The 19013-nt window shown below is 39.5% G+C and overlaps 1 protein-coding gene across 1 annotated transcript in view; it reads left to right on the top strand.

The window, feature by feature from the left end:
• Positions 1-4867: 4867 nt before the first annotated feature.
• Positions 4868-19013, top strand: part of adarb1a (adenosine deaminase RNA specific B1a) — a 48142-nt gene continuing 33996 nt past the window's right edge. Inside the window, exon 1 of the mRNA XM_030771274.1 lies at positions 4868-4910. The gene's annotated coding sequence lies outside the window, so the exon portion shown is untranslated. The remainder of the gene's footprint in view (positions 4911-19013) is intronic.

Here is a 19013-nt window from a genome sequence, read left to right as displayed (position 1 = left end):
GTAAATTAAAAACCTCAAAAGCGATTCAGTGTTGCTGGTGTTAATTCACATAACCACCCTTGCTTATTTTACATTAATTATAGTCACTTTGCTTCTTCACAGTGTGTTCTGCATTATACCCATAGCTCTAGGCTCAACCCAGCAGGCACCATGGCAACATAATACACAAACAATCAATGACTGTGCTAGCACAAATGGCAACCAAACAATTTTGCACCATTAAGCAATCTCAACGATCAGCACAGACAAAGCTGTAACATAACAACACTTTGAGCCACACGTCAAGGACCTGAGGAACCTCAGCCTGCGGAGGTGAACAGAGTCTGGTGATTTAAATAAAGCCTCTTCTTCCCGTTAATGGCGACAGCAGAAATGGCTCCCTTATTAAAGCGCGAGCCAGATCATATTTGAGAAAAGAAAATCCAATCAATAAAAAATTCTGTGTGAGCTGAGCTCCATTAGGCCTTGTTAATAATGCACAAAGGAGGTTTGAGAGGGTAATCAGCACTCTCTGTGCTCAACGCCTTTTGTTACGCCTTTTATGACATTAGAAGTTTTCTCATTCCCCATCTAATTAAACAACATGACAAGAGAGATGTTGAGTTTTTAGACCAAAGTGTATTGTGGTGATTTATCATAAGAACAATGCTCACTTTTGAATCCTGTCAGTATGTAATAGTCCACAGGGATTTCTGTTCTGAGCCCATTAGAACTGTGTTAAAAGAGCAACCATATGATCCATTTCTATCATGAATGCTGCAATGTGCAGATTAGTTGGGAGCTTGCCTTTCTCTGTCAAGCTTGGAAACCATCAGAGTTCTCTACTGGTCCTTATATCAATATCACATTCATAATGAAAGCGTCTTTAGTGTTCATTTCAACACGCTATCACAGTGTAGTCAGTTGTAGCTGTGGTAAGACTGATGGATAAGAGGTGATAAGAGCTTTTTTCTGGAAGGGGTCTTTACAATTAGTCACGGCTTTTGAAATCCTGGCCCCGTGGCTCCGTCTACCACTGCTGTCTCTTTCGCTGCTGTGTCTTCCCTTGCCCTCTCTTTCCAACACCTTTGTTGTTTGCAGGACACATTATGTAAAAAGGCAAGAAAAAGTATATACGCTATATATAGTGTATTACATATAACATCTTATGTATTTTATATAATGTCTGATATATATGTATATATCAGACAAATCACATTATTTGTCTAAACAATTAGTAACTTTGAGTGTTATTAGATGTGTGCCCTTTGTGCTAATTCGCAAAGTGTTTTGACATACCTGGACGCTGAAATGCTTAAACCTTTGCATAGCTCTGATTGGAAGCTTCTGCAGAGAAGCCTTTGTATGTGTTTCAATGGATAGGAATATAATCCCACCCTGTAATGAGATGGTCATTTAGACAGGTAAAACATAATATTTGCTGTATGAAAGTGTGTGTAGGCTTCAACGCTTCACCTAATACTCTGATCTTTTTTTTTTTTTGGCCACATGCTGCTTATGTACTAATACAAGAGTGGTGAAATTGCAAATGAGATGTACCACTGCAATTATTCTGACCCAGTAGTCCTCGTAAAAGGCCGTCATTTGTTACGCCTCGAGTCTGTATCATTCCACCCGACTCAGTGAGCTTTATCGGATTTATATCTCCATTAGGTCATATTTCATAAGTTATTCATATTTAAGACAAATATAACATATCGTCGATATTTATCATGACCATATATCTGATTAAGATTTTACTCGACGTCATTCACAAAAAATTCAATGGGCTGTATATGTAAACTCTTAACAACTCACCCGCACCAACGAGTTTACGGAGTGAATTAAGCAGTGCTATCATAACGATCAGAGTAGGTTAGTGTGTAGCCTAACAGTTGGTGACCCCCTTCTCCACGTATTTGGCCTAGTCTATTTGTTCGTTTATTGCTTTTTTCCTTATATCACTCTACACCTCTCGGCAAGAAAACTCGTTAAGTCTTTTAGAGCATCAAGTTCTAAGTAAGCACAGTAATTATACGCATACTAACATATAATTAATCTACATCACCGCGACAAGAAGCAGAGTATATGCTTATTTTAATTGAATTCTTTTATTTCGCCTTTCAATTAATCGCGTGCTAAGCCAGAATAGCAGCAGGGGAACAAGTTAGTGAGTCAGCATGCACAGTCAACATACTGCGAAACTCCCAGACACGCAAACGGCACCGATGAATGTTTGGCGTCTGAGCGCCTGAATGCCTGTCTGTCAATGCTTGTGGAAAGTGTCTAAGTCCCCCGCGAGACAGGTGAGTCAGCGTCTTAGCGTGTAGAGCGAGGACAAGTGAAATGTTCCTGCAGTATGTTCTATCCTTTCAAAATGCATGAATTTATATACTTTAAGAATCATGTTGCAGTCTCATCATCTATTTACATTCACACTCAAAATTTATCGCACGCTTTCCCGTAACACTGTTAAACCTGAAGACAGTGATTTGTTGTGATGTGATTTGTTGAACTGAATGGGCCAATTTAGCCTATCAAGGGGCACCTAAATCAGTTCAGGATTATTAGAAACATTTTGCTCTGTATGTTTAATATGGTGCAATTTGTTGTAATTTGGCTCTTGGGCTAGATTGGTCTGTGTTGAGCCAAAAAAAGAAAACAAATTTACAAAACGTTTACTCAAAAGAATGCAATGGCACACCTAGGAGTGCCAGAGAGTGAATTTGTAATGATTCTATGCTCATGTATAGTACAACCTGTGCTGGAACATGTCAACACACCCTCAACACAATACAGTAAGATTTGGAGCCAGATTCAGACTCCTATAACCATATTGTCAGTGCTGACCATGTCAACATTTGTCACTCATTCAAAAAGAAAAAGAAAAAAAACAACGGATCTTTTCCCAAACAACCTGCAAAGTTATGTCGAAGATTAATGATATGAGTCTGACCATATAAACGGAATAAAAAGCTTTTGTTCTTGGTCTGTACAGTGGATGTACTATAAAAGCTGTGTGTGCGTGTGCGTGTGCGTGTGTGTGTGTGTGTGTGTGCATGTGTGTGTGTGTGTGTGCGTGTATGTGTGTGCGTGTGTGTGTGTGTGTGTGTGTGTGTGTATGCGCGCGCGTGTGTGTGTGTGCATGTGCGCGTGTGGGTGTGTGTGGGCGTGTGTGTGTCGGGGGGGACTTTACCCCTGGCAGTGCCTTCTATCAGCAACACTGCACACTTCTCGTCCAAGATGATGTGCTCCCCTTGTCTTATAATCAATATAACGGAAGAATAAATAAAACACTGTGCAGTTCTGCAGTGCAATGCAGTATTCAGTGTTTTAACAAAGCTGCCTGACATGCCAGATTCATCTTTGGGCACATCCAGTACATGTGAATAAGGAATAGAACTATAATACCTGTAAAATGATCACAGCACTGTAGCGAATGGGAAAATTCTTTGATATTAGTCAGTTATAATGCAGGATGTACTATAACTGAAAATAGAAGCATCACTGTATTTTCAACCATTTTTTAACAGTTAGCAGTCATTGTTATGAGTGAAATTTAGTTTTAATTTTAGATTTATTGACTGTTAGAGGAACATTAGTTTAAACTGAACACAATTGATTGGTTGAGTTGAATCTTGATGAATGATCTTTTGGTTTCATAAAAATTAATCTGTGGTTTTCTGTTCCTCTTTGATCTTTTTTATTGTCTTCTGTGAAGTCTGTGAAAACAATCTGACACAGTCATGCAAAAAATTAATAGTAATCAGTAATATCCCGAAGTCTCTACTTTTTGGAACCACCATTTGTTGATAAACGATGTGCATGGGTCTATTCTGCCAGTGTGTGCTTGAGTGCTCAAAGAGTGTGGAAAGGCTTAGTAGCATCATAAACAGTAATGAAACAGAACCATGGAAACAGGGAAATATTTGTGTGGAACAGCCTCTGGACATTGGATGTATCAGCAAAGGTATCTGTGAAGCATCATTCATTCTGCTAGAGAGTTCTTGGAAGCACTGGCCATAGGCCTATTTTTTCCTTTTTTTTTTTTTTTTTTTTTTATTTGAAGAGATGCAGCGTAGTGCAGCAGTTCATAAATGTTCTATGGAGAAATGTATAATTAAAAATGTTGCACTTCTGTGGTATTCTAAATGAGAAGGAATCAGACTGTCCACTTAAAGAGATCCTGATAATCAGATGTCATAATAGTAAGTGTTAAAGCAGGACTTTGATCTAATTCATCCCTATTTAACATGAGCAGGTCCACTATCATCTGTACAATGACATGATTAGAAAAATTAATGAATCAGGACATTATAAAAGTGGTAAATAAGGATGTTAAGAGTGGACACAATGATGTCAGGGGCCATGCCATGTCTTTCTATAGATATGCCTAAACTAAACAGATGGAACTGAGAAATAATGATTGTACATCTTCTTTAGCATACTGTGAGGACAAAACATGAAGACATTTATGTCACGCCGTCTTAGTTGGTAAGTAAATTCCGCCATGAGAAATAAAAACGGGGAATTGGAATGGTGACCAATGGAACTGCGTAGCTCGGCTGTCAACTGGTAATTCACCAATCAAGAAACACAATTTGCCGCGACCGCCCTCCCTCTGACCAATCAGATCCGTCAAACGCAAACTGGTCCATGGTCCGGGTTTTGCACCGTATCTAAAACCGTACATGCTAAAGACTTATTTTGCTTTCCAGAAAGCAGGAATTAGTACCATTGTTTTTTTCGGGGTGGATTAGTCTGCTAGCAGTCTCACCACATTACTGTATATCGTTCATTGTCTCACATGTGCTATTGCTTTCCATCCGTATCAGTGACTGAACAAGAGTGAACTGAACGTAATCATTTGATAGTGGGAGGACGACGCTTGGCCAACCATTGGAAACCGTCGCCCACACTGCCTCAGCGAGGTAAGTCAGCAATAACATGTATCAACAGATAGGAAAATTGATCTTAATTTTTCCATGTCCTTCTTTTTCATTAATGCTATGACACTAGTTAGTTTATCCAGTTTCTTGCATTAAATAACAGACTCATGATGATCACTAAGGCGTTCACGGTGGGTCATTTCAATTCTTATTGTTATCGTCCACTGTGGATCTACGCGTTAGTAACCTGTCATACTTGTTCACAACTACACTAGGCTCTCTATATTTCTGACACTGCCACAGATGCTTGACAATCTGAAGAACCGGACTGTTGCACACAGTATTGAAACGTCCAGTGTCCCAAAATGCACTAATGTCCACTCACATGTCACGCTGTCTTGTGGCCGTAACGAGATTTCTTCAAGTTACTAAATGGCCCAAAACGTTAGGGTATAGACTATGCTGTACAATATTCGGTTCTGTTATCTTATTAATACGCACGGCAAGTACAGGTGGTCAAGTGCTCTTTAGTTTCAACCTGAGAACTACGGAGGAGCGCAAAATTGTGCTCTGCAATCCCATTAATCAAGTGCCACATGCTGCATCATCGTGAGCCTTTGACAGGTTGTGCGTGTTAAAATTCTGCGTTTGTTTGCGAGTGAAGTCATAATTCGTGCTCCTGTGTGCTGTAATTGACGTCATTTTAATGTGGATTTTTAAATAAAAGGATGAGTATTGCACCATTTAACGTTAGGCGTTTTGAACAAAACAAATACCATGACAGACCATGCATTACAGACAGCTGTAGCTGATCTTTCCTTCCCGCTTCATAGTGCTGTTTCTGGTCCATGGTGCTGCATGTCCGTTGTACATTTGCTGTATTCTTTCCTTAGGAGCACAAAAAAACGCAGCTTTGTGTTAACTGTTTTTGTTATTCTAGTCATGCATTCAGCTTTTTTATTATTATTAGTAGTAGTAGCAGTAGTAATATTTTTGTTGTTATTATTATTATTATTATCATCATCATCATCATCACAACTTTTATTTTTTTCTTACACTAATTTTCCTCGAGCTGAACCATATACATTTGAAGTACTGTGTAGCATTATGAAGATATTCCTGCCATATTCCATATATCAGAACATTTATTTCCTTCTTGATATGTAACAGAGGTCCTATAAGGATGAAATATATCACTTTGGTGTTGTCCACGCTGTTCTATTCACTCGGTATCATGTAATGGAGATGATACATTGTGAGGACCACTCAGACTAGTTTTTGCGATTGACTAGGTCCTTAGTGAGGTCAATGATCAGGCTAATAGGTTGCAAAATGTAACATTACACTGGGCAGAGATATTACACCATATAACTTGGTATTAGGAGAGAGGGGGGGAATAAAGAAAGAGAGAGATAAAGAGAGAGAGAGAGATTAAATGTAAGACTGAGGGTTCATATTTTTCAGATCCCCGTCTTGAGATAATGAGTTGGGTTGATTTTGGTAAAATGCTGTTGTCCTTTACACAAAGTTATATGAGTCAGTGTTGCGCCTGTGCTGCTGTATTGTCGACAAAGTACAGTCAGTACTATTTCCAATACCTTCTCCACTCTTGACAGATGTCAGCACAGTTTTGTCAGCAAAACTTCATTAGTCATCTCATCATACTATTATGATTCATGGGTTGATTCATACTCACTAGGTCAGAGTTTTAACAGTTGTGCTAGCTCAACGTTTTACAAAAGCTTAGGCTTCATTTAGTCAACAGAGCAAACTATCTCTGCACTGCTGTACTTAACGACTTATTGAAAACGTATAGTCTGGAGCAGTTTCTATTTCAGAATTCTTTTTTTAAACATTTATTATGGAGTTTTGTGAAAAAATGGTTATTTTTATATTCTAAACAGAAATATTCATCCAGAAATGGGCGAATTCATTAAAATATTTAGTGTTAGTGTGTACTTACACACAGTTTCACTAAATGTACCTAAAATAACAGATGTTGTTAAGATCTACGTAACACTAATCCTCTAAGGTTTCTTTTTCCTTTAGTTTGAAACGGCTAAATGGAAAGAGACTGAAAAGGAATAATTCTTGAGCTTCATGGTACTTTTGTCTTGACCCTCTGTGAACATTTGTTTTGATGTTGGAATGACTTTTTTCAGTGTCAGTTATTTTAACATGGAACACAAGGTAAACAGTCTGTGTCATTAGCAAGCCTTTGACTCATTAATATTATTGATGTGTTAGTATGGTAGGATATGGCCCATGTTTAACTGGGTTACAGGAGCACTTGTGCAGTGTGAGAGAGCAGATATACACCTACACACCTGTACTCCCGTTACAGGCCCCGTTGGCGTGTTTTCACAATACCAGTTAAATAATCGCAATGGTAAAATGATTCCACGGCTTTCTTTTAGACGTGCAGCTTTGCTAAGGGATGTGACTTTAGGACATTAATCTTTGGACTTGAATCTGTCTGTGATTTCAATCTCAGTAGTGATGACAGTAAGTTTAATTTTCCAAAGAGGATGGCATTCATCATGAAAGACTTTTTTATTGTTGTGGTTTGTAAACGGAGGCTGCTGTGTAACTCACTAAATTCCAAAAAAAAAAAAAAAATGCTTGCATAAGCACTGCATCAGTTTTCTGCGCTTGTCCTTCCTTAGGCTAGTGGATTCAGTTCTACAAATGAGGCGTTTTTTCGAGACGAAAAGAGCTGCAGCTTCAAAGCGGCAGGGATTAAGGAGTAAGACTTTGAATTTGGTAGAGAGATTTGGGACAAGGCTTTTGAAAATCCTCCTTTAGACACCTAATGTGTTTGGCTGTGACCCCCTGAGTTAGCTCTTTCCACCCTGCTGCCCTTTTGACCATCATTAAACCAAGAGCAGCCCAGAAACTTGAAGCAAGTTTATTATATAACAAACACAGTCAAGACGTGGCTGTTTATTGGTTTTAGGTCTAGTCAGTGTGGTAGGGTGGCTAATATGTCAGAATAAACGAGAGAGAAATAAAAAAATGCATGGCTTTGTTTGTTCTCATTCTCTCACCCAATTTATAACTGATACAGGCTATGCATTTAGGCTATCACATGGGAAGCAATTTGGTAATTTAATAAAAACTGTGTTGATAAAGCAGTTTTACATATACACTGCTCCGTTTTTAGAGGCAGGATTTTGTCTGTTGCGGACAAAAGACTATTGAGAGGTTGTCAGTGTGGCCCTCTGACAGGCATAAGACTCAGGAGGGTCTTGAGGTTATGTTTCTCTGTGGCTTACTCAACGGGAACTTTTTAATTGATCCCTAATCTTAACACATGCTGAATTTAGGCTACTCTTCAGATTTTTCTGCTTTTACATAACGCTCAGTTTGCGAGCTCATTCAAATTCCAAAAAGCCAAATGTGCTCCTTTTTTGCTAAATAATGCATCATTTTCTTCTTTATAATTTATTTTTATGCCACACACAGCCGTACATTAGACAGAGTGCACAAGCTAAGTTGTGTCTCGTGGCTGGGTCGGTCTTTTGCGTCGAAATAAGTTTATGCTGAGTGTATGTAAAATTTCTGTGCATTGAAGAAGCCAAGCAGTGGAGTGGATGGGATGTTGAAGGCAGACAGCAGGCAGATTGGGAGGGTTAAACACAACACAGTGGTCTTTTTTTTTTTTTTTGCTAGAATCATTGATGTATTTATAGCGGTGAGATGACATCAGTCTTTTCATTTGGGTTTGTCAGCTTCATGTAACCTTTCATCAGTTTTCCGCTGAGAGAACTGCACGAAGGGAACGTGACATAATAAAAAAAAAAAGGCTTGTTTTGCTATACCGGCACTCTGCAGTCATTTTCTAGCCAGTATACAAGCTGTCACAACGCAGAACAGACATGTATAATCGGTGACTTTAGTGAAGAAACACTCCTTCACTCCTCGACGCACCGGATGGGTTTTCGACGCAGCTTGCTGTGTAATATGCATTAGAAATGATTTTGCAGTAATATTCATTGAACCACAGCATGTTAAGGTCCCATGTAATGTTTAGCTCAATCTCATTGACTTGTAATTGTCTGACTTTGTGTGGTGTCTCTCTCTTTGTGCGTCTGAACGTAATTGAGGATTTGTGGGTGGACTGAACGGTGCAGTTGACAATGGGATCCACTTAAGCCTGAGATAGATTAGTGCTGCTCGTTAAAATATTAGCTGGGGCTTTGTGGTTATATGACAGTGATATTATAACAAGTAAAGAAAAGTTAGAGGTCTGTTGTATTTGGATTTGGTTGTACTCTATACAGATCGAGTGTTCTTATCCTTTGAAATTACAGACGCAGTTTCATTGTGGTGTACCTACTGTATTGCTGCCTGCTTTTCTGTCAAGTGGTAAAATCAATCAATAACTTCTCTTAGCAAGCAAGGGAGTGATATTACGTTATAGTGCCATTCTGTTGCCATGCTTTCATTCGAGTAAGTATAAAATTTCAACTTAGCTTGCTTTTTTAATATTTCTCTTTTCATCAGGCAAAGGATATTCAAGTGTTTTGCATGAAAGAAGGCGTCTGTTATTCCATGTCAAAGCCCTTTTGTGCACTCTGTTACTGATGTATAGAAAAGGAACCAGTCTAGTCTTGTACAAATAAATCCAGTGGCAAGCGGCCTTTGATTTCCACTGGACTACTGATAAGGGGAAGAGAGAGGCCAAGAAGGGCTTCTGCTCTTATTTTTAATTCGGTTAGCATTTTTATTCCTGCATCCACTCGAATTAAGCTACAGGACCAAAGACCATTTGATAAAAATAGTCATGTGAGTAACTGACATCGTCGCTGCCTGCAGTTTACCTCACGGACTTTTGAGGTTATGTAAGGAGAGTACGGTTGGAGATGTGGACCATTGTCTTTTGTGACTAACATATGGTACAGTCTGTGTCAAACCGCATGGAAAAAATGTTGTGTGGTGAATGTGTTACGTACCGCTTCCTTTTGCAGTAATTATATTTTACCAAATTAAAAAGTTATCTGAATTTGTTTTTATTTTTTCATGTATTAGCGCTCCTACAAGCAGGTTTAACTCCTGTCTTTATTAGCTGGTTGCTGATAGGTAGCTGATTTTTTCTTTCTTTTTTTTTTTTTTTTTTTGATAATGTCCTGCCCCCTGGTGTGTTATGCATGCTGAGGCTATGATTTGCTGCGGGGCTGTTACGATTTTAGACAGACTGACGTTCACCTTTATTTTTAGCTTTAATTGAAAATGCTAAACAAAGGACTGTCACATAAACCCAAAGCTGCGGGATCAGAAAATGGCTAAACAATAGGCCACGTTCTTTTAGGGGCTCACAGCGTATGTGAGTAATGACTGGACAAAGCCTCCGCTTCCCAGGCAGTTATGTTAAAGGGCAGTGACTCTGCGTTCAGCAGCCACCTACCTACCAAGGGGGACATTGTTTATCTGAACATTATGCAGTTCTGAATTACTATCCTGACATACCATGAATCTGTGACCTTGCTTCATTTAGAAAATATAGATACGGTATACGCTGCATCCAGCGGAACTGATTTCTTCACAAAGGCTGAAACACATTGGATTTGTGAATATGACCGTCGCAGAAACTTTAAAGGAGCAGGTACGGCGGACTGGACTTGAACACCTCAGGCCTTTTCGTGGGCCGCGTTAGATGAAAGGCTGCATTCACGTCCATGTTAGACTAACGCTGGCAGTTTGAGCAGTTCGCCGCGGGGAACTCTCTATGTTGAATGTAAACATAGTAAGTCTGTCTCTCAGGCTTTGGTGAATGGGCGTACTTACACTGGCCTCATTATGATGCTGCCAGTCTCTCAGTTGAAAAGCGCCTGTCGCAGCTTGTGTTTACCATTCTGTGTCCTCTCTCTCTCTCTCTCTCTCTCTCTCTCTCTCTTTCTTTCTCTCTCTCCCCCCTCTCCGTCCGTACTTGTCAGTACGGTTGATATGCATCCACCTTGAATGGTCTAATGGCCTCAGCATGTAGCCTCTGACCTCCACCAGATGTTGGCTGAGTTACTTTCCCGCATTGGCTTTGTACACTTATTTGCTTCGATAAGCTCTCATATGTTTTCAGTAAATACCGAGACAGACACAGACAGAAAAATGGAAAGATATATATATATATATACACACAAATAGCACAGATAGATAGATAGATAGATAGATAGATAGATAGATAGACAGACAGACAGACAGACAGACAGACAGATAGATAGATAGATAGATAGATAGATAGATAGATAGATAGATAGACAGATAGATAGATAGATAGATAGATAGATAGATAGATCAAGGATGTAAAGAGATACACTAGTGCTGCATGATGAAGTGGAGAGTCACTCCTTCCGGTCTACTCTAAGACCTTTACTAAGCTTTTGTTCAGTTCTCTGTTCAACTGCCAGCCTGAGGTTTCATTTGAAACTGAAAAAACATTTCCTTTTAGCGTCACTCACATCTTACCAAGGGATTCTCAGAAGTTCTCAGAGATTCAGAGATTCACAGCAGTATTCTTCACAAATAGTAGGGAAGCATATTACAGTTTTTGGTATCCAGACATTTCTGGAGTTGTTTTCTTGCAGATTTCACACAGAATTTGAGAAATAAACTAGGCTTTCAGTGATTAATCATGCTCTTTGATAAACTATAAAGTAGATCAGTGTATATCCATTATTCTACACACACACACACACACACACGCGCGCACAATCTGTGCCACAAAATGTAGATAAAGAGAGAAAGAAAATGATTGTGTTGTTGATTATTTTGTCCACTATCCAGCAAGCTCTCTTCTTTCATTTAGGACAGCGCTAACAAGCTTGTGGATAAAAAAAGTGCCACACTGGTTTTTGCTCCATTTTAAGGAAGAAAAGTTGCAAAAAAAAGTCTGCAGAACTTCCTCCAGGCTCTCACTCTTTCCTCTCTCTCTCTCTCTCTCTCTCTCTCTCTCTCTCTCTGCAGAGGATTTTTTTGACGTGAAATAAGTTGAAGCTTTCTAGTTTAAATTAAAGGGTCGTCTTTAATATTTCTCTGCATGAACATTTTACCGCCAGTGTCAACTTTGAACAAAATTCAGCTTTGAAAAAAATTCAGCTGTCAAAAGTGCTACAAACTTCGTTTTACTCGTAATTTTTCAAGTCCGACGTCAAGTCAAACAAATCAAAACGGGCAGGTACGTCACGCGAAGAATAACAGAGCTTAGTCTAGCTATGAGTCAATTATTTGCTTTCCAGATCCATTCATTTCCATTAATGCCTTTGAGAGGTACAATGTATTTTGTTTGTGGTAGAACCTGTAACGGTAGACTGTTTTGAACTTTAAACTTTTGTGCTGTTTATTTAGCATTCATCCACCGAAACCATTTTCTTTTTAAATAAATAATTAGAGATGAATAGAGTTGATAGGCACTGCATTACACAAACCAGAACCTACGTTTATTACGGACTCTGCTGTGCTTGCGTAGGCGGGAGGAGTGGCATTACTGAATGAAGCGAGTTTGACCGCGGCGAGAGGTCCTTGCTGCATCTGTACTGGACTCTTGCAGGGGTCTTGCACTGTGTGTGTTCTGGCTGCTGCGATGCTGTCGGAGCTCTTTAATTATTCACGACTCGACCCGGTGATAAAGAGGCAGCAGAACGGTCTGGAAAGACACCCCACTCATCAGAGAGAGAGAGAGAGAGAGAGAGAGAGAGAGTGTGCCTGCGCTGTACTGATCTACCACACTGAATCATTTATCTCAGTCTGTCATTCCTCCTGTTTGTATGACTCCGTGTGTGGTGTCTGTGTGTGTGTGTGTGTGTGTGTGTGTGTGTGAGAGAGAGAGAGAGAGAGAGAGAGAGAAATAAAGAGATAGAGAGCTGGTCAGAGAGTAGGTGCGTCGTAACCTCTCGTACAGTCATATTTTATTTAACCGGTGTGGATGCTTTCTTATTTGATTTCCATATCCCATCTATTCAGCTTCTTGCCACAATATTAGAGCATTACACTTTTAATGTGGCTGAATGAATTAGGAAAAGTGTTCAGATGCCTGTTTTTAGTGTGCATGAATAAGCACATGCACGTTTACTTGTAATACATCTAATGCAGTTGTAAAACACCTTTTACATCAGACCTTAAAAGGTGGTTATTGGTTTACAAACAAAAATCTCAACGGGTATGCGGAAAGACAGTAGGTGATACATGTTTTACATGTTGTAATAAAAACATAAAACCCATTTTTATGACACCACAGTACAACAGTTATGATACAGTAATGATATCTTCATTATTACTACCGCATCATTATACTAAATCAATAACAAGGTGTACACGTGTATGGAGCTACAGAAGATGGCCAGTGGGAGAATTTTTCTTTGCTTTTGCTTTTGTTTTCAAAAAGGTGCAATTAGGAGTCTTTTGTCCCATTGTGTTTACGCAACAATGGCGCTGTCTCTCATGGACAGATGCTAAATGGCTTTCACTCTAAATGTTCACATTTCAGCTACCGCTAAACCTTTCCCAGGAAATTAGAACAATGGCAAATTTTCACCGATACAGGAAGAAAAATTAGCCTCCCCTTGTCTTTCTGTTTACTCTGCTTGTGTAAACCGAAGGGCTGAAACGAGAATTCAGAGTGTTCCTTCTGTTCGTGCCATACAGCTACACAGACTGCTCTCTCATTTGGCGATAATGTTCAGTAAAAAAAAAAAAAAAAAAAAGAATAAAAATTTGTATTGTACTTGAAACCGCCGAGACATATTAGTTTATTTAAGCCCAGTGCTTTTGATCTCCAGTGATTCATTGCTATTTAAAAGCACTTCAGCTTTCTTTTCTAAAATGACAGTCTGGGTACTAGGTGCTGAGAGTGTAACAGCCGGTTTACTGTGCACCAAGGCATACATGACGAGGGCTGTCGATTACCAATCGGAACAACCTCCGTAAACCTCTTGGGTTTATTTGTGTTTGAAAAAAACAACAACAACAACAAAAAACAGGATCAGCAGTTTGCAGAACGGGTCAGATTTTAGCTGTCAAAGAAGAGGCCTCAGTGAGTAATTGGGTATCGACTGCTATCCCTGCGCATTGTTTGTAGAATGTCACTGATGACATAGAAAAATCAAGATCAGTTTAATCATTTAATCTGTCTGTTTTTTTTTAATGATTATTCGCTGCATTATGAAAAAAACAAAACAAACAAGGCAGATTACATTAGATGTTCAGTTCTTACTTGATTTTTAATAAGATGCTGTTTATAAACCTACTAAAGTGGAGAGAGAGAGAGAGAGAGAGAGAGGCATCTCTTGTAGGAGACACTAACACTGACAGTAGAGGCACTAGCAGTAACATACAGTGGCTTGTGCTTGGTTTGAACTGTTTGTTTTTCAGCCGCTTGGTCAGCGGTCGTTTCCCTGCTTTGCACACGCGATATCTGACATGTGCTTGAGGCTTTTGTAAATCTGGGCCCCGAAAGTGTCTTCTTCGCAGAAGCGGCTGTCTTGACTTCCGAAGGTTGCCTCGAAGAATTCTGTTTGTGTCCATATTATTTCTGCTTGAATCCGATTTATCGTCGGTGAATTATTAATAGCGTGGCCTCCAGGGACAAAATACAGAATTTAAAACCAGAGTCACGGGGACGTGTGCGCGTGCGTGTTCATTCGACCGCGTCCTGAAGATTTAGTTAGCAGTGTTTATTTATTTATTTATTTATTTCCGTTTAAGACAGCAAAGACTTTGCTCGGTAACACATAGAGACATAAATGTTCAAGCCAGGGAAGTCTACAATGAGATATAGGGAAAGAGAGGAGAGGAAGGTTTGGCCTTTGCTTTGGCTGCTTCTTTGGTCAAATTTACTATACTGAAATTTAATGAAAATGTTACATGCTCATAAAAATATGATAAATATTCTAAACTCATAAGAAAAAAAACCACAGCAGTTATTCAGAACTTACTAGATTGTTTGCGGCGTTTTAGTGGTGGGTGTATTGTCATTCCTTCCCGTGTGTTCACAGTTTGAGGTGCAGGTTATTCTGTGCGCAGTAAAAAAACAAACATGCAGAGACTTGCACCGGCCTGCGTCCTTGTGCTGAATGTGGTGAGACCCATCGCATCTCGGTGGATAGAGAGTAGGCTGTTGCATACACAACATGTTTTTGAAAATTGCTGAAAGATACCAGTATGCCTTCATTGAGTTCTTTTGTTTAGGTGATCGAAAAAGAGGATGTTTCATTTCCGTCTGAGTGACACCTACACAAAGCAGATGCGTTGCAGCTTGAAACATCAAGCTTCTCCCTTTTTTTTTGTCCATACAGGGATTTTAATAGGGTTTATCCAAATGCTCAAATTACATACTAAACAAAATACAAATACGCATTGTTGTGAACAGCAAATGAAGGTGTGTTCGAGCTTGTAAAATAGCCTTCGTGATTTGCTGCTGAATAAATGAATCCGGCTTTAGCCGAGCGCACGATAAGACTCGTTTCGATACAAATGTCAGTTTAAAGCGCTGAGAATGTGTACAGATGTCTGTGAACAGCTGCAGATGCGCCGTTGCCAGTGTGAGGCTTAATTGAGGCTGTAGCGTTGAGTCAAAGCATTGAGTCTTAATGTAAGCCAAAGGCCACGCAATATGGCGCATAGAATGAGGTCACACTGTCATCAGGGGGTTAAATGGAGGGCAGAAGGAATGTTCCGGGTTCTGTGTTGGAAGCCCCGAGGCCCTGAAACAGCAGGTCTGGTGGGATCTGATGCCATGCCATCTAGACCTGTTGTACCAGCTGTGCCCACTGCTCTGTAAGGCACAGGGTAAGATATTAGTCTTGGATATTAAGTGAGCTGGGGCTCGTTCCGAAGATAAAGGGATCTGAGGACAGGAGGAAAGGCCATGAATGGTGCGAATGGGAAGGCTTTTAATAGGGATTTTGAAAGATAAACATTCCTTGAGCAGATAAATGACACACGAAACATGATTAGCCATGTTTAGGATTTTTTTTTTTTTATTAAAGCATATTTCATAGCGTAATGTCGTGAGAGACTGTCAGATTATGACACCTTAGAGAGGCAGAAAATGAACAGATGGAAAGAAAAAATGTGGTGAAGAGATCAGACATGCAGTACTAATTCATCGCAATGGAAAGCTGAACACAATCTGTAACTCCAGGAGAAGACAGACGTTACTGGCCTTTTCCAGAGTCTCCCGCGAATGAGGAACAGTAGTGTCCGCTTAGATCCCCGCAATTCAGACCACTTCCAGTTAACGGTTTTAATTAATCTCTTTTACACCAAAAAGCGTAGACCGCTGCCCTTCAAATACTGCTGGTCACTTCATTCTCAAGTTTAATTAGCCAAGCCTGGTGTGAAACTGTCCTGTAGAAACACTAATTTTGGAATGGGGAATTTGCAGAGCACTGAATCAAGTGAAAGTGACATTACAGAAATGACAAATTTAAAGCTACAGCGGTTTAGTTTTGCTCGCCAAGAGTCTCTCTCTCTCTCTTTCTTTTTTTTTTTGAATTTGAACTTGAAAAGTCACCACTGTGGTTTTAACTCTAATTTCAAACAGAATAGTGTAGAGGGTTCTCTACAAGCTAATTGCTAGCTCCTACCATCTCTGGAAAGTAGACTCAAAGTTATAATTAATCACTTCTATGAGCGGTGAATTTCAGTATCAGCATCTATTTTTGTATCTGTTACCTAAGTAGCGTCGGTTTTAAGGTTGTAAGTTGTAGCATTGGTTGGTGGTGTTCCCAGAACTATGCTGTATCCTAGTGTTTACTGGGCATTGGTACTATATGATGGGTGGCTAGTATCAGATGTTCCAGTGGCCTCAGTATTTGTTAAGAGCTTAAAATTAGAAAATTAGACTCACTTCACTCCTTTAAAATTAGACTCACTTCACTCCTTTGCGATATGTAAATGTTATGTTTTATTAAAGAAGATTATTCGAACAGCATATTTATCAAAGAAGGCAAAGAGATGTACGAGACTGAGGGCTTCCATCCCCCTTTTTACAGCTGCGTGAGCACTGATCTACATTGTGCTTGGGGCAAGTCTCTCTATAGATTTGTCCTTGTTTTCCCAATTCATTTATTGATCAGTAACATACACTGATCTAGTTGGACAGATATAGTTCTCCAGAGGCATTTGGATGGAGAGTTCTCATCTTGTTTGCTGCTTTGGTCTTCTCCATTGGGTATTTCACTCTCACAGTGAAGGCAACAGAGATTTTTCTGCTGCAGATAAACACTATACTTTATTTATACACACACACCCACACACATACTCACACACACACACACACACACACACACACACACACACACACACAGATATGTGATATAGATAGATAGATTTATTTATATGTACACACATAGTTTTTGTGTGTCTGTGTTTGTGTGTTGGTCTAATTTAGATGGAGATATAGATAATCATAATCTCTTCCATTCAGTTGTCTTTTTGGAATCCACTTATTTCTTTCAGCTTTCTGTGTGTTCATGTGTAGATGTGTATTCTGTGTGTTCATGTTACTGGTAACTTGATGGCCGCTGTTACTGGTAACTAAATGTGTTGATAGTTCACCATACGCACTGCTTGGTTTATACCTCAGTTTTCGGGCCATGGTTTGATTTGTATCACGGTTTGGGTTGAAAGACAGTTGAACCAACTCAGAACTAAAGTTTTTCCTCCCTTTTTTTATTAAACATACACAGATTTAACCCAAAAGAAAAAAAAACGAACAAGAAAAAAAACATTTAATACAAACAGCAAAGAAAAACACGTCAACCGCAAAAAATGATAACTGACTGCTTTGACCTTTTCGAGATCGATGCTCGGTCTCGTCGATATAAGAAAAACAAGTTCCCGCTTAGAAAAGCCCAGAGATTAGATCTACTTTATTTCAGTATAACTTAAATTATTTTTTGTCTGACTAATGACACCGTGTGTTTTGTTGTTATTTAAAAAGCTTATTCAGTCGACATTGTTAATAAAGCTCTTGTAACCGTCTGCTCAGTGTAAGTGTACGTGTGCTGTACGATAAGCCCAGTGCATGTATTTTCTTGCTGCGAGATATGAGAAGAAAAAGAAGAGGAGTACTGGCTTCACATTATGATTAATGTTCCTCTTCATGACATGATTGGCATCTCGTTTGAAGTTCACCCTACGAGAGCTAAGGGGGCGGTGGGCGGGGGGAGTCCACGGTTGACGACACATGCGTTGTGAACTGAACCAAAGATTACAGAACTGTGGTGTTCAGTTTTATCTCCCAAAACCATTACGCTCTTACCTGTAACATGGTTGAAATTAAAAAATAAATAAATTAGCGTGCAGAATATGCATGCACTTTATGCATAATCTGTTATGCTCTCTTGGTCTATAAATTGTCACTCATTCTGTTTGTGGTGTAGTGGTTCAATGTGTGTGCGCCGAAAGTGCCTGTTCACTGGGAATAAGAGCGGAATGGACAGGAGGCTCGTGTGTGCGTCTGAATTCAGTCAGTGTCTGTTTCTGATCAAAGATTTTACTGATGCCAGACAGAGGTCACCCAGGTCTCCCTGTGGAGAGAATGTAAGGACATGTGAAGTATTTGTTCATGGTTATGGTATCCTGATATTTACTAAGACAAACAATACCTGTCAAGGTTATTTCTCTCCTGAACTTGTCTTCTCTCATCAGGTAATTGAACCCAGATGTTGAATTATCAGTTATTTTTTTCTAAGGAAAAAATGTTCAAGAGTTCAGCTTCTTCCTTTTATAAGAGAAGCATCATATGCTGTCCTCTGTCAGAGTGCTGTTTTTGTCATTTTCTCACAATGCAGATACTGGATATTGGACAGACATTCACAGATAACCCTCACCATCATAACAAAACAGCATGTTTTGTCTTTAGTAATTTTACTCTCTAAATGGTGTCAAATACATTCTTCTTCAGTATTAGTCGAATACTTAATAACACTTGTGTTTTAACATAAACTGCAACCACTTTATCAGTGAAAAAGGATTACAAGGGGGGCAGAATTGTTGTGTAAGGTCAGTATTAGAAGTGGTCATCTTCACTAATGCACTGAGCAGAACTGACCGACTCTGGACTCTGACCCTTGGAGGCTGGGGGTGGACAGTCCCCTCTAATCACTCACCAGTGGAAACGGACACGACGCAGCCCAGCAAAACCAC

The sequence above is a fragment of the Chanos chanos genome, chromosome 4, assembly GCF_902362185.1.
Source record: "Chanos chanos chromosome 4, fChaCha1.1, whole genome shotgun sequence".
In the NCBI taxonomy this organism is placed as follows: Eukaryota; Metazoa; Chordata; class Actinopteri; order Gonorynchiformes; family Chanidae; genus Chanos; species Chanos chanos.
The sequence above is the reverse complement of the archived record's forward strand: the minus strand, read 5'-3'. Positions and strand labels throughout refer to the sequence as shown.